This window comes from Bombina bombina, chromosome 2 (genome assembly GCF_027579735.1).
Source record: "Bombina bombina isolate aBomBom1 chromosome 2, aBomBom1.pri, whole genome shotgun sequence".
NCBI lineage: Eukaryota > Metazoa > Chordata > Amphibia > Anura > Bombinatoridae > Bombina > Bombina bombina.
Genome location: NC_069500.1, coordinates 1071439557 through 1071456300, shown reverse-complemented (window position 1 = coordinate 1071456300; position 16744 = coordinate 1071439557). Strand labels below are relative to the sequence as shown.

The 16744-nt window shown below is 38.1% G+C and overlaps 1 protein-coding gene across 1 annotated transcript in view; it reads left to right on the top strand.

Moving 5' to 3' along the window:
- The window catches only part of INPP4B (inositol polyphosphate-4-phosphatase type II B), a 1415612-nt gene that overhangs the window by 1336630 nt on the left and 62238 nt on the right, over positions 1–16744 (top strand). The gene's annotated exons all lie outside the window — the stretch shown is intronic.

The following is a 16744-nucleotide window of genomic DNA, read 5'->3' as shown; positions in this document are numbered from 1 at the left end:
TTTGACTAGGCTGTCCCTTTAAAAATATATTTCAGGTTTAATATATATAAGAATAATATTTTGTTTTTATGACTTATTGGTGAAGTGCACAGCTACTGGAACACTACACAATAACTTTTTTTTCTAAAGGATTGGAGCGGCCTTAGATTTGGAATGCCTAGTTCTAATACTTAATATACCCCTTTTAAAGTGATACAAATTATCAGTGGAAAACACAATGAAGATTAAAATAAAATGGTTAGTTTGTATGAGAAGTTCTAATTGCCATTGGATCTAAAACAAATCATGAGAGAGGAGGGCTTGTCAAAAATCGTGGATGAATAAGCCTAGCCTGGGGCAATTTAAACCTGCCATCTCTAAAGTGTGCAGAGATGCAAGGAAGCAGCAGCCTTACTGCCACTGCGTTTTAACTCATTGTGTACAGGTTTACATTAGCGAGTCTGCACCATAAGGGTTACATTAGCGAGTCTGCACCACAAGGTTTACATTAGCGAGTCTGCACCATAAGGTTTACATTAGCGAGTCTGCACCATAAGGTTTACATTAGCGAGTCTGCACCATAAGGGTTACATTAGCGAGTCTGTACTATAAGGGTTACATTAGCGAGTCTGCACCATAAGGTTTACATTAGCGAGTCTGCACCATAAGGTTTACATTAGCGAGTCTGTACTATAAGGGTTACATTAGCGAGTCTGTACTATAAGGGTTACATTAGCGAGTCTGCACCATAAGGTTTACATTAGCGAGTCTGCACCATAAGGTTTACATTAGGGAGTCTGCACCATAAGGTTTACATTAGCGAGTCTGCACCATAAGGGTTACATTAGCGAGTCTGCACCATAAGGGTTACATTAGCGAGTCTGCACCATAAGGTTTACATTAGCGAGTCTGCACCATAAGGGTTACATTAGCGAGTCTGCACCATAAGGTTTACATTAGTGAGTCTGCACCATAAGGTTTACATTAGCGAGTTTGCACCATAAGGTTTACATTAGTGAGTCTGCACCATAAGGGTTACATTAGCGAGTCTGCACCAGTGGCGGCTGGTGAATTATGAAGATGGAGGTGCACGTAGCCCCTCCCCTGACCACACCCCTTGAAATAAAGCCCCGCCCCTCAGATTGCTCATATATATATATATATATATATATATATATATAAATATAGGACAAGCGCACTCCAATTGACTTAGCAAAAATCACTTTAATCAGTGTTATACAGCACAGTATAAAGAGTCTTATAACATATAATGTAGGCACCAATCATTATTCACAGGGATTGCACAGACCGCAACATGGTTGCCATAGCAACCTATATAACAATAAAGTTAGCGTGGAAATCCCAAATATGTACAAACCAGGTGATATAATATGTACATGAATACCTAATAGAAACCAAAACACTGCAGTAAATAAGACAAAATTCTAAGCAGTAAGAGTGTTACACATGAGCAGTACAGATCACCCAAGGTTGCCATAGCAACCTAAAACGTGCAGAACATACGGTACACTGCATGCTGTGTTAAATGCCATGGTCAACAAAAAATCATAAATATAAGTGCCTAAGATACATCATACAATAATTACAGGGTCTAAACCACAATAAAAATTATTATTATTAAGTTACAGAGTTAGCAAGATGTTGAAACGTATTTGTCTTGGGCTGCAGACTCATTTTATTACTTTAAGTAATAATAAAATGAGAGTGTCTGCAGCCCAAGACAAATACGTTTCAACATCTTGCTAACTCTTTAACTTAGACACCCACGACACCACACACAAACATATTCCAGAGGCGTGTACTGGGGGAGGATATACATTGCTCTCTGACTTCAATGCCTCCCTGGCCGGTCCGGTGCAGTGCTAGCCCACAGCAGGGCTAAAAGTAGAAGATACACTTACAATTTAGATGCCCATTTCTCCCGGGAGTCCCGGCCAAACCAGACTCCAGATGAGATCCAACTGGCTGCCTGCGCACTGAAATTTTTGGCGCGACTGAGCCAGCAAAAAAAAAAAGAAAACTTAATAAAAAAAAGTGCTCCCTCTGCTGGCCGCCCATACAAATAGCCCAATTAGCACACTAAATAGTGTGCGATTAAGAGAGGTATAGGCTCAGTTATGGGCTGCACTGCAAGCATAGAGGAAAAATATGCAAATTTGTATGACAGGCTATACTTCTCTACCGCACGTGCGGTAGAGAAGTATAATAGAGCATAGATGTATATAAAAGGTGGGTTTTTTTTAAATAAAACTTGACAGTCTAGACTAGAAAAATTTTGGCTGAATAAATATAATTTTTCCAATAGGAGAAATTATATTTATTCATCCAAATAAATTATTTTCTTTCTTTTTCCCCCCTTTTATTTGGGTGTTCACGTGCGGGAGTGCTCAAATGGAGGAGCCTCCACTGGTCTGCACCATAAGGGTTACATTAGCGAGTCTGCACCATAAGGGTTACATTAGCGAGTCTGCACCATAAGGTTTACATTAGCGAGTCTGCACCATAAGGGTTACATTAGCGAGTCTGCACCATAAGGTTTACATTAGCGAGTCTGCACCATAAGGTTTACATTAGCGAGTCTGCACCATAAGGTTTACATTAGCGAGTCTGCACCATAAGGTTTACATTAGCGAGTCTGCACCATAAGGTTTACATTAGCGAGTCTGCACCATAAGGGTTACATTAGCGAGTCTGCACCATAAGGTTTACATTAGCGAGTCTGCACCATAAGGTTTACATTAGCGAGTCTGCACCATAAGGTTTACATTAGCGAGTCTGCACCATAAGGGTTACATTAGCGAGTCTGCACCATAAGGTTTCCAGAGCACCATCCACAGTTTGATAAATAGAGCCCATGGTATGAAAGAGACAATTTGGTTTAGTATAGAGTAGCATGATTTCCTAGTAATCTTTTTAATATTGTATCATCAGTCTTTATCTTAGTCATTATAATGATTCACCAATGTTCAAAAGATATTCTATAAATTGTTGGACACCTTTATGTCTAGGACTTTATTCATCATTATAGAAGTAGTTTGATTATGGGCAGAGCTTAACCCCTTGGTTGCCCCACTTTCTAGAGCTCTGGTGGCATTTTCAGTTTAGTTGTTGTCATGTGGCCATTCCTCATCTGCTGGCATTTCACCCATGAAACTATGAGTAGCATTACTGTAGTACATCAGTTCAAAGTAGAAAATATGAATTGTGCCAGGAAACATCATTGTAGAGCACATAATATGCATTGCCAATGCTATTTCTAAAATAGACTAAATTATTTTCTTTGTGTATAAAGGTGTAATTTGTCTTTTGTGTTGATAAAAATGCAACTAAAAAAATGTATTTATGTCCAAAGACAAGACTTGACCTATTTGGCTACATTTTTTAACCATGTCAGAAGAAGAATTTAATAGTCATTGCTTGTCTCAAAAATTTTGACAAGCAATCAATAGTGTATTAGATTGCAGACAGTGCATAAACAAGTAAATGGCAGCTCAAAACAGATTTCACAGATCAACTTCTGTATTTATATAAGTAGCTTCCGCTGAACTAGGCGGACACTATAGTGCCACCTCTTTTAAACAAATGTTAAAGCCTTTATAACATCTTCATGGAATTAACCTGATGTATAGTTTTATTTCTTTCTTAAAACCTTTAATGAAATCTTGAAAAAGTATTAAAGGGATATACTAGTGGTTTTATATATATATATATATATATATATATATATATATATATATATATATATATATATATATATATATATATATATATATATATATATATATATATATATAGCATCCAAAAGAAAGTGCACTCTCAGGTCTTTCACAGCAAAAGTTACTTTATTGATGTAACGTTTTCGGAGGACTTGCCTCCTTCATCAGCATAGTGAATTAAACACAAAACACAAAATAAATAGTGTCATACTTACAATTAACATTCAAAACCATGCCCTTTTCCCTTGGCGCCAAACTGCCGATGTTGGAACGCATACTGCGTTCCACTGGCGATAAGAACCGGAAGTGGTGTGCAACATCACTTCCGGAAGACAAATATTGCTAACAATATTGACGATATTGGATACAATGAATCGTGTACAGTGAATCAAAAATTACAAAGCGTGTTCACTGAGTGTATCTTACTATCAATATATATGAGTGCAGATACTATAATCTGAAAAACAAAACATGTGCAGGAAATAAATGTTATTTCACAACGGCTTGCCCGTTGCCATGGCAACCTATATTCACTAATCGTGCCCCACTCGCATACTGAAAAAACTTTTTCAAACAATGTGCACACTGAATTTGTGTAGTAACCTATGAACTTTAAAACGTGCAATGCTTAATCATACGCATATGTGTTGAAGCAAAAATAAAAAGATAGAAAAATACATTGCCTACTTTGGTAGCGTGTAATTTTGTATTATGCTGAAGATTTAAAGTTATACACTGCACTAAAATGTCATCCCTACTTCCTTTGGGTAAGGAATACCCTTTAAAGATTGTTAGATTACATCTAAATAATGCGGACACATCCCTCAGAATTGCAATGTATACACACTTTCCAGGGTGATAATGTATATTAGCTATACTTAGGGTAGGATTTCCCTAATAACATAATTTTAAATGATGTGTAGGAACCCAATGCTTTATAAGCTCCTAGTTATTTCAATAGGCAATCCAATAATGGAATCCCCCCAGTTAAAATTAACTGGCTAGCTATGACTAAGTCATTCACCCCCTGAACCTTAGTTTTTGCTAAAAACAATGTTGCCACACATTCCATGCTTAACCCCTTATTGAATATTTCTGCTTCAATAAGGATCACAAAAAAAAGTGAAATAAAAACTAAAAATTAAAATAAACATAAATTATGGTTCCTGCATTCAATGCAAAAAGTCCCACTGGGTGATGGTATGACTCTATATTTCCCAGGATGTATCTTGTCCCTCTTGTCACAGAACCGACTGGAGTTTTATATTACTCCCATATTCCTTCAGGATATGATTTCACATATTTTTTCACATATTTTTTCACATATTATATCACTCTCCTGCCTCTTCTAGTTGTTCTAGGAGCATCATCGTATCTTTACATCTTTGCTGGATTTGGTACACTCTGTCGATTGTGGAAAATAAAGGTATTTTATCCACCTAGGTTGACCTATATGGGTTGTCCTTGGATGCTGGTATTTGGGACCATCATACCCATATGGTTTTATAAGGCATTCGTTGTAAGCTACATGGATGTTTAACCAGTTCAGTGAGCCTTGTAATGATGGATTGGCTATGTGTGTTAAGCAGTGCATGGTAACTCCAAGGCACCACTACCTGACTTCCACTCAGGAACTGGAAGTGCCAAAGTCCCCCATACCTGGTGCTGTGAGTGTATCTGGGCAGGTCCACCCCCCTTAACGGGATCTGTCAAGCCCAGAACTCACAGAGTCATGGTAGTCTAGGTACCGTACCCTTAGAATGTATCACACCTTAGTGCCACATTACAATAAAGCTTTGAAATCGGGAGTTGTGTTAAGTCCACCTGGGTGTACCGTGCCCAATCGGTACATCCACTGTGCTTCCCGCTGTAAGAGTATCTTGCCCCTGTCTCCACCCCTATCCAAAGGGGGGACATGATCGATGAGTGTGTATCTTATTGATGCCACCGGATGTTTATGTTGTGCACAATGCCTGGCCGCAGGTTGGTCTGAATCTCCAGACTTCAGAGCTACCCGGATAGCATGACGATGATTTGCCATTCTTTCTCTGAGGGTGCCCGTCGTCTTGCCAACATAAAAGCGAGAACACGGACACACCAACAGATATATGACAAATGTTGTTGTACAGGTGATAGAGTGACGAATACTGAATTGTCGATTGGTGTGTGGGTGATGGAATATCTTCGTGTTCATAAGACCATTACAGGTGGTGCACCCCAGACATCTATACGATCCCTTGATGTTAGTATATGTCTTGGATCTGTAGCTTGCCCTTGGGTCCATTTTGACCAGTAGGTCCCGCAGGTTTGTGCCCCTCCTGTATCCCACCATAGGTGTGAGGCGGTTACTAAAACGTAGCTTTGGGTCAGATGACACAATCGGCCAATGTGTTCTTAGAATCGATCCCACTTTTCTAGTACTGGGAGAGAATGTGGTAGCCATTATGAGCTTTTCATCTGTGGTTTGTCTTTGTTTCTTTGTTAACAGTTGTGTTTGTGTATACTGTGATACTTCTTCCATCATCTGTTTGATGTCTTGTGACTTGTACCCTCCCTCAGCAAATTTAGCACCCATTTCCAACAACTGGGAGGCTCCCTTCATAGGATCAGAGTTGTTCCTCACTGTCCTGATTAATTGTGATTTTAATATGCCCTTCAGGAGTGCTGGGGGATGACAACTATCCGATCTCAACAGGGAATTCCTATCTGTAGGTTTGCTAAATAGTGTACACCCCAGTCCCTGTGCCGTTTTATACACCTTAAGATCAAGAAAATTGATGGAGTGTAAATCAGCAGACATTTTAAACCGAACCGTGGTTGGTGTGTTATTAAACAGATCAAACCAGCCATGAAGTTCATCCATGCCCCCTCTCCAGATCAAAAAGATATCATCTATAAACCTACGGTAGAAAATGATATAAGAGTCACATTTACCCCATAGGTACAGATTCTCAAAGTGGGACATGAATAGATTCGCATATGAGGGGGCCATGAATGACCCTATGGCTGTACCTGCTACTTGCAGAAAAAATTTGTCCTCAAATCTGAAATAATTCTTACTGAGGCAAAAATCGATCAATGCCAGTAAGAATTCAATAGGCGGTCCCTCATATAGGGGGCTATTCACTAGATGTGCTCTTACTGCCTCCTGTCCTTCTATATGAGGAATGATTGTGTAGAGGCTGTTCACGTCCATGGTGACCAAAATATCCCCTGGCTGGTCGTGAACAGACCCCAACAATCTAATAAATTCGCTAGTGTCTAGCAAAAAGGACCGTGTTCCCTTAACAATCGGCTGTAACAGCAGATCAATAAACTGCGACACCGGTTGGCATAGGGAATTCACAGCGGACACTATGGGGCATCCTGGAGGTCTCTCAGCATTTTTATGAACTTTCGGGATTGTGTATAGTATGGGTATCTTGGGATGGGCAGTGGTACAAAATTTCAGTATGTGTTCAGAGATAAAGCCCTGTTCATATCCCATACATAGCAGATCGTCCAGTTGTTTTTTAAAAACGCCAGTTGGATCAGACCCCAGGGTGTTGTATGTTGTTATGTCAGAAAGTTGAGTTGCAATGTCCTCTCTATAGTAGCCATAGTCCAGGAGGACAATGGCCCCTCCCTTGTCCGCTGGTCTAATGACAAGGGAGGTGTCTTTTTGTAGGGTGGTGATAGCCTTTCTTTCTGCTGGAGTGAGATTATGTGTCCAAGTGGTATGTGCCCTTTCTTTGTCTAGGTCCTGAGAGACCATGCGTATGAAAGTCTTAGTGCTGGCACTGCAATTTGCAGGTTCAAAAGTACTTTGTATATGGCAATTACGTTCAATAGGAGTTTTGATATTCTCAGTCTCAGTGTTTTGAAAGAACTCCTTAAGTTTCAATGTTCTGTTCAGCTTATGAATATCTAATTTCTGTTCATATTCAGTAGTAGTTGTACTGGGGACAAATGAAAGTCCTTTATTTAGCAGTTGTACTTCATCAGCTGACAGAACATGGGAGCTTAAATTAATTATTGCATCCTTCGTCTCCCCCTCCTTGGGGGTCTGTGTCTTAGTGCCCGCCCGCCTGATATGGGGTCTAGAGTGTCTGCTCCCCGTGAACGTGTTGTGACCCCTAAAAAATGTTGAGGGGTAGATTGTACATTATATTGACCAAGAGTGTCTACTGGACTGGAAGAAGTGTATGCTCTATTATCATATGTTCTCTCAGTATCTGTGGACTCTGCTCCGCTGGTATCTATTGTGTCAAACCGTACACGCCTTTTGCGTTGTCTTCTTTTTGGTTGGATCTCCCTAGTACCAGTGAGCCATTTATATACCTTGCCTTGGGTATAATCTGACTTGACAGCCTCCAATTTCCTATTTTTAAATGATATCAAGTCATTCTTATACTTTTCAATCTGTGTGTTAATTTTAGATAGCCAATTCTCCTGTTGGTCATTGGCAAGTACTGTGTTATGTGTTGTTTCAAACTGTTGGATTTCTGTTTTAACTTTTGATAGAATAGCTGTAACCTCCTCAATTACTAATAATATTAAATCAAATGAACATTTATTCAAGATATAACACCACTTTTTTCTGAATTCGGGATTGTCCCTACCAATAGTGGGAATGTTATGTACTCTGAAACCCCTTGGTATATGCCCATTTCTAAAGTAATCTGAGAGATAACTGTCGTGCAGAGATAGATCTATCTTGCGTTTCCTAAGCTTTAACAGTGCAAAATACAAGTTTAAGGGAGTCTCACCAGTTGTCCTGGATAATGGAGCAAACAGTATACGATCAGCATCATCCTGGGTATACGATGCGGTCCCTACTTGTGCTGCTCTGGCTTGTTCGGTTTAAAATGTCTGCTGATTTACACTCCATCAATTTTCTTGATCTTAAGGTGTATAAAACGGCACAGGGACTGGGGTGTACACTAATTAGCAAACCTACAGATAGGAATTCCCTGTTGAGATCGGATAGTTGTCATCCCCCAGCACTCCTGAAGGGCATATTAAAATCACAATTAATCAGGACAGTGAGGAACAACTCTGATCCTATGAAGGGAGCCTCCCAGTTGTTGGAAATGGGTGCTAAATTTGCTGAGAGAGGGTACAAGTCACAAGACATCAAACAGATGATGGAAGAAGTATCACAGTATACACAAACACAACTGTTAACAAAGAAACAAAGACAAACCACAGATGAAAAGCTCATAATGGCTACCACATTCTCTCCCAGTACTAGAAAAGTGGGATCGATTCTAAGAACACATTGGCCGATTGTGTCATCTGACCCAAAGCTACGTTTTAGTAACCGCCTCACACCTATGGTGGGATACAGGAGGGGCACAAACCTGCGGGACCTACTAGTCAAAATGGACCCAAGGGCAAGCTACAGATCCAAGACATATACTAACATCAAGGGATCGTATAGATGTCTGGGGTGCACCACCTGTAATGGTCTTATGAACACGAAGATATTCCATCACCCACACACCAATCGACAATTCAGTATTCGTCACTCTATCACCTGTACAACAACATTTGTCATATATCTGTTGGTGTGTCCGTGTTCTCGCTTTTATGTTGGCAAGACGACGGGCACCCTCAGAGAAAGAATGGCAAATCATCGTCATGCTATCTGGGTAGCTCTGAAGTCTGGAGATTCAGACCAACCTTTGGCCAGGCATTGTGCACAACATAAACATCCGGTGGCATCAATAAGATACACACTCATCGATCATGTCCCCCCGTTGGATAGGGGTGGAGACAGGGGCAAGATACTCTTACAGCGGGAAGCACAGTGGATGTACCGATTGGGCACGGTACACCCAGGTGGACTTAACACAACTCCCGATTTCAAAGCCTTATTGTAATGTGGCACTAAGGTGTGATACATTCTAAGGGTATGGTACCTAGACTACCATGACTCTGTGAGTTCTGGGCTCGACAGATCCCGTTAAGGGGGGTGGACCTGCCCAGATACACTCACAGCACCAGGTATGGGGGACTTTGGCACTTCCAGTTCCTGAGTGGAAGTCAGGTAGTGGTGCCTTGGAGTTACCATGCACTGCTTAACACACATAGCCAATCCATCATTACAAGGCTCACTGAACTGGTTAAACATCCATGTAGCTTACAACGAATGCCTTATAAAACCATATGGGTATGATAGTCCCAAATACCAGCATCCAAGGACAACCCATATAGGTCAACCTAGGTGGATAAAATACCTTTATTTTCCACAATCGACAGAGTGTACCAAATCCAGCAAAGATGTAAAGATACGATGATGCTCCTAGAACAACTAGAAGAGGCAGGAGAGTGATATAATATGTGAAAAAATATGTGAAAAAATATGTGAAATCATATCCTGAAGGAATATGGGAGTAATATAAAACTCCAGTCGGTTCTGTGACAAGAGGGACAAGATACATCCTGGGAAATATAGAGTCATACCATCACCCAGTGGGACTTTTTGCATTGAATGCAGGAACCATAATTTATGTTTATTTTAATTTTTAGTTTTTATTTCCCTTTTTTTTTGTGATCCTTATTGAAGCAGAAATATTCAATAAGGGGTTAAGCATGGAATGTGTGGCAACATTGTTTTTAGCAAAAACTAAGGTTCAGGGGGTGAATGACTTAGTCATAGCTAGCCAGTTAATTTTAACTGGGGGGATTCCATTATTGGATTGCCTATTGAAATAACTAGGAGCTTATAAAGCATTGGGTTCCTACACATCATTTAAAATTATGTTATTAGGGAAATCCTACCCTAAGTATAGCTAATATACATTATCACCCTGGAAAGTGTGTATACATTGCAATTCTGAGGGATGTGTCCGCATTATTTAGATGTAATCTAACAATCTTTAAAGGTATTCCTTACCCAAAGGAAGTAGGGATGACATTTTAGTGCAGCAGTGTATAACTTTAAATCTTCAGCATAATACAAAATTACACGCTACCAAAGTAGGCAATGTATTTTTCTATCTTTTTATTTTTGCTTCAACACATATGCGTATGATTAAGCATTGCACGTTTTAAAGTTCATAGGTTACTACACAAATTCAGTGTGCACATTGTTTGAAAAAGTTTTTTCAGTATGCGAGTGGGGCACGATTAGTGAATATAGGTTGCCATGGCAACGGGCAAGCCGTTGTGAAATAACATTTATTTCCTGCACATGTTTTGTTTTTCAGATTATAGTATCTGCACTCATATATATTGATAGTAAGATACACTCAGTGAACACGCTTTGTAATTTTTGATTCACTGTACACGATTCATTGTATCCAATATCGTCAATATTGTTAGCAATATTTGTCTTCCGGAAGTGATGTTGCACACCACTTCCGGTTCTTATCGCCAGTGGAACGCAGTATGGCGCCAAGGGAAAAGGGCATGGTTTTGAATGTTAATTGTAAGTATGACACTATTTATTTTGTGTTTTGTGTTTAATTCACTATGCTGATGAAGGAGGCAAGTCCTCCGAAAACGTTACATCAATAAAGTAACTTTTGCTGTGAAAGACCTGAGAGTGCACTTTCTTTTGGATGCTATTTGTTGTTTAAAGTTGCACCCAAGCAGTTTTCCACTTGTGGGTAAGATCTGGAAATTTGGATATCTATCTATCTATCTATCTATCTATCTATCTATCTATCTATCTATCTATCTATCTATCTATATATATATATATATATATATATATTCTATGTGTGTGTGTACATATTTCTGCAATAGTGATAACATTTATTGTACACGTGATACTAACAAATTTCCCCCAATGGACACTAAAGTAAAAATTAAAATATTCAGAGTTTAGATTGGAGCATAGAATAAAAAAAAATCCAATTATGCTCATAGGAGTGCACGTGTGTTTGGCAACAGTGTTTGAAACAACGATTCTAGCAGTGTTAAATACTATTGCAAACACTGCTGACATAGGATTAGATGACGTACGTATTACAAGTTAAAAGTTAAAATGTTGCGCTTGTTACTAACCTGACACACAAAGAAAGCCGAAGTTACATTATCACAACCATGTTAACGTATTTTCGCATAGACATCAATGGAGTGTGAATAGTGGGAAAAAAACACCTTACTCACGCGCAAACCCGATCACATTTTCTCAAGTGCGCTAACATGAAAATATTTTACATTCCAATGTTCTTCACATAGCACAATATGTTCTAATTCATAAATAAACAGTTAAATAATTAAATCTGAATATTGCATAAATATGATTTTATGTGTTTTCAGCTACTTAATGAATATTTAGATATATTATATGGATAATATACAATATTCCTATGTTCTTCATATAGAAAATAATATACCTTTTTATTGTTAAATATATATATATATATATATATATATATGATACTGTTCATGTAAAATACATATCTATACCTATATTACCATATGAATAAATATGCAGGTATAGGTATCTACACATATATTGAAATATGTATTTAGGAATACAAAGGACATTATTCTGTAAGTGAAGGACATGGGAATGAGAAATGTGTACATTAAATATACAGTAAAACACATAAATACATCTGTACACAAACATCTAATACATGCGCTATTTCCGACGCGCTCAAACACAGATATCGCTCGCAAAAGTTAGCACACCACTTGTAATCTGGCCCATATAGTGCTAAAGACACTCTCCTGAGCTCTTAGGCTTACTCTTCAACAAAGGATACCAAGAAAACAAAGCAAATTTGATACTGTCTAAAATTGCATGCCTTGACTAAATCATGAACATTTAATTTAACATAGACTTTACGTCACTTAAATGTTATGTGTTTGCATGAGATCTTAAATATTTGTTTTAGTTAAACAGAAACACCTTTTCCACCCCCCCAGCATGTATTATACAAATGTGTTTCTATCAGCTTCCATTGAGGATAGAGGAGCATTGTAGATGCATAGCACACTAAGTAACATGGTTCATAACACCATATTGATTGTCCGTAATAAGTTTATTTTCCAAATGATAGTATTAGACTTACGTCTTTAATAAAATTCAAGCACCTTTCCTGCAGTAGTTGTGAAAGTTACTGGTCTGAAATTCTATCATTGTGATTTATTCATAAATGCATTCACTTACTTTGTGCTTATCTTGTGGTGCTGTTGTAACTGCTCAAATGTAATCCTTGACGATTACATTAAATGGACTAGCAATAACTGAACTAAGCGCTTTAAGAACCTTTAAGGATGATTGCCTGCAGGCCTAGTTCTTGATCCTGTAAAAGCTTTCCAAGTAAGTCCTCATTGCAAATATATATATATCAGTGAAGAGACATTCCTGCTTGCACTAGAGAGCATATAATGCAATGAATAGTGAGGCTATTGCAAAATAAAACATTGTCGCCTTTTCGCACTTTGCGGTTTGTTAATAGCTTTGCCAGTTTAATCAGTGCAAACTCAATATTAAAGAATATACTGCAGAACTGATGAAGGCCTCATACTCTGTTAAAGCAATGGGTGCTAAAGAAAGTACAAAGATGGTTTTGTTTTAATCTTGGAAAACAGTATCTATAAAACTGACTGTTTTGTAAAACCACAAGTATGATTTTGTGTAATAAATCAATAATCACATATGACGTCCAAAACGTAGAAACAAGTAATAGGAAATTAAACTCACTTCTGTCTAATGTATGTAAATATATTCTATGTTTTAAATAGCTTTATATTATTAAGCATATATGACAGAGGTTACTAAAGTCGTACAAAAAGTCCCCTGTTTTTTATTACTTATATCAAGATAACAGAGAAAATACTAGATCTGAGTTAACAGATACACAAGTAGAGAGTGTGACATTTCTTAAGCATCTTTAAGATAATCTGTAATTGTAGGAATGATCTTTAGGCTACAGTGCAGTGTTTCTCAATTCCTGTCCTCAAGTATCCCTAACAGACCAGATTTTTATGATATTTTAACTAGAGCACAGGTGAAATAATCAACTGATCAATAACCATGGTTTTTAATCTGCTCACACTCCATCATCTGATTATTTCTCCTGTGATCTAGTTCAAATATCATGAAAATGTTGCCTGTTATGGTCCCTGATAACTGGAATTGAGAAACACTGCTCTAGTGGATGCATGTAATGAATGCATATGGATAGCAAAAGAATCTTCAGTATCTGGTATGTATCACTGGTACACCTGAACTTTGCACAATAGGATGTGAAGGCTAGGTTCAAATAAATGGGTTTATTGGTAGTCGTTATGGATTGCTGGCTAAAGTTTTATGGGCTTGGATTCAGGTGATTAACTCTCTTGAAAAATATTATATTAAGCAGATAAATTGTTGTGAATGTGATCTTTTATAGTTGTTTAAAATAAATGTATCGAATTATGATACTGCCCTTACCAACAAAGCCCTTACCAATGCCGCTCCTTACTAACTGTCCATACTAATCAACAAATTTACTCCAGCCTTCCTCCAAAGATCCAGCAATGACCTGCTCCTGGCATCTTCAATCATCACCTCTTGCCATACTAGACTGCAGGACTTCTCTTGGGCTGCACAAACCCACTGGAACGCACTTCCTCATGCTGTCAGACGTTCCCCTAATCTCTCTTCTTTTAAAGAGACATTTTTGTTCAGGGTAGCCTATCACCCAACGCAGTAACAAATTAATTCCACTTGCCGAATAATTTCCTTCATCTTAACTCTGTTTTAACATCATTCTCACCCTTGCAGTCCTCACCTCCTTTTTCTCAGCCTCCTACCGTTCTAGATTGTAAATTCCCATCAGAATTGGGCCCTTAATTCCTCCTGTATTTGTTTGACAAATTTAGTCTTGCATCTTACCAGTATTGTTACGAGAATTTGTTGGCGCTTTTTAAATAAAGTATAATAATAATAATAATTTTTACTGATGGAAACAGGCTGGCTTTAGAAGTATAGGAAAAATATGAAGGGCAGTTGAAGGAAAGGAAAACAAACACAAAATAGAAAAAATTAAGTGTTTCCTTCAATTTCTATTAAAAAAAAAAAAAGAGTATTATCATTCATTTCCAGGCCATCAAAGTCCATTTACCACCTTCCTTTAATATACTAGTTATTTTGGCTAAGGTTAGATAAAATAGATCATCATGTGTAAAGCTGTACTGAGGTCTCAAAGCAATTTAATTGGTTTTTCTATATGCACTCTCCATATGACCCAACTCCTATGAAACAAAGATGTTATCTAACAGGAAGAAGGCATGTTAATCCAGATAAGATTTGTTATTCTAAAACACAGAGCTTTTTATTTTTTTACTATTTTTTCTTGGACAGTCAGCACTACCGTCTTATAAATTACTGACTTAAGTTATACTTTATGGTTGCTGGCTCTACCAGATTTATTCAAAAGATACGCGCAACAATGTGTAAAGATAGCTGGCCATATTATTATTGTAAAGGTGAGTCAGCTTGCCTCTGACATTCAAGAGTATAATGCACATTTGTATTCTTGGTCTACAATCCAATGTTTTATTTTTTATAACACTTGAACATGAGCAATAATGAGAAACCTACAGTTAAGTCCATAAATAATTAGACACTGATACAATTTCAATAATTCTGACTCTGTACGCCACAACATTGAATTTTAAATGAAACAACTGAGATGCAATTGAAGTGCAGACTTGTATCTTTAATTCAAGGAGTTGAACAAAAATATCATATGAAACTTTTAGGAATCACAACCATTTTTATAAATAGTCACTTTATTTCAGGGGCTCAAATGTAATTGGGCAAATTAACACAATCATAAATAAAATGTTATTTTTTTTACATTGTTATGAATCCTTTGCAGTCAATGACTGCTTAAAGTCTGGAACGCATGGACATCACCAAATGCGGGCTTTCCTCCTTTGTGATGCTTTGCCAGGCCTCTACTGCAGCTGTCTTCAGTTGTTGTTTGTTTGTGCGTCTTTCTGCCTTAAGTTTTGTCTTCAGCAAGTGAAATGCTCAATTGGGTTGAAATCAGGTAATTGACTTGGCCATTGCAGAATATTCCACTTCTTTGCCTTAAAAAAAACTCATGGGTTGCTTTTGCAGTATGTTTTGGGTCTTTGTCCATCTGTAAAGGGAAGCACCGTCCAATCAAATTAGCTGAATTTGGCTGAATCTGAGCAGACTATATCCCTATACACTTCAGAATTCATCCGGCTGCTTCTGTCTTCTGTCACATCATCAATGAACACTAGTGACCCAGTGCCATTGGAAGTCATGCATGCCCATGCCATCACACTGCCTACACTGTGTTTTACAGATGATGTGTTATGCTTCGGATCATGAGCCGTTCCAAGCCTTCTCTATACTTTTTTCTTCCCATCATTCTGGTACAGGTTGATCTTAGTTTCATCTGTCCAAAGATTGCTGTTCCAGAACTGGGCTGGCTTTTTTAGATATTTTTTTAAAAAAACTCTAATCTAGCATTTCTATTCTGGAGGCTTATGAATGGTTTGCACCTTGTGGTGAACCTTCTATATTTGCTATTGTGAAGTTTTCTCTTTATTGTAGATGTGGATAATGATATGCTTTCCTCCTGGAGAGTGTTCTTCACTTGGCTGAATGTTGTGAAGGGGTTTTTCTTTACCATGGAAAGGATCATACGATCATCCACTACTGTTGTCTTCTGTGAACGTCCAGGCCTTTTTGTGTTGCAGAGCTCACCAGTGCATTCTTTTTTTCTCAGAATGTACCAAACTGTTGATTTGGCTACTCCTAATGTTCCCGTTCCTGCTATCTCTCTGATGGATTTCTTTTGCAGTCTAAGTATGGCCTGTTTCACTTGCATTGAGTGCTCCTTTGAATGCATGTTGTGGGTTCACAGCAACAACTTCAAATGTGAATGCCACACCTGGAATCAACTCCAGACCTTTTACCTGCTTTATTGATGTTGAAATAATGAAGGAATAGCCCACACCTGTCCATGAAACAGCTTTTTGAGTCAATTGTCCAATTACTTTTGGTCCCTTGAAAAAGAGGGGGCTATATATTAAAGAGATGTAATTCCTAAACCCTT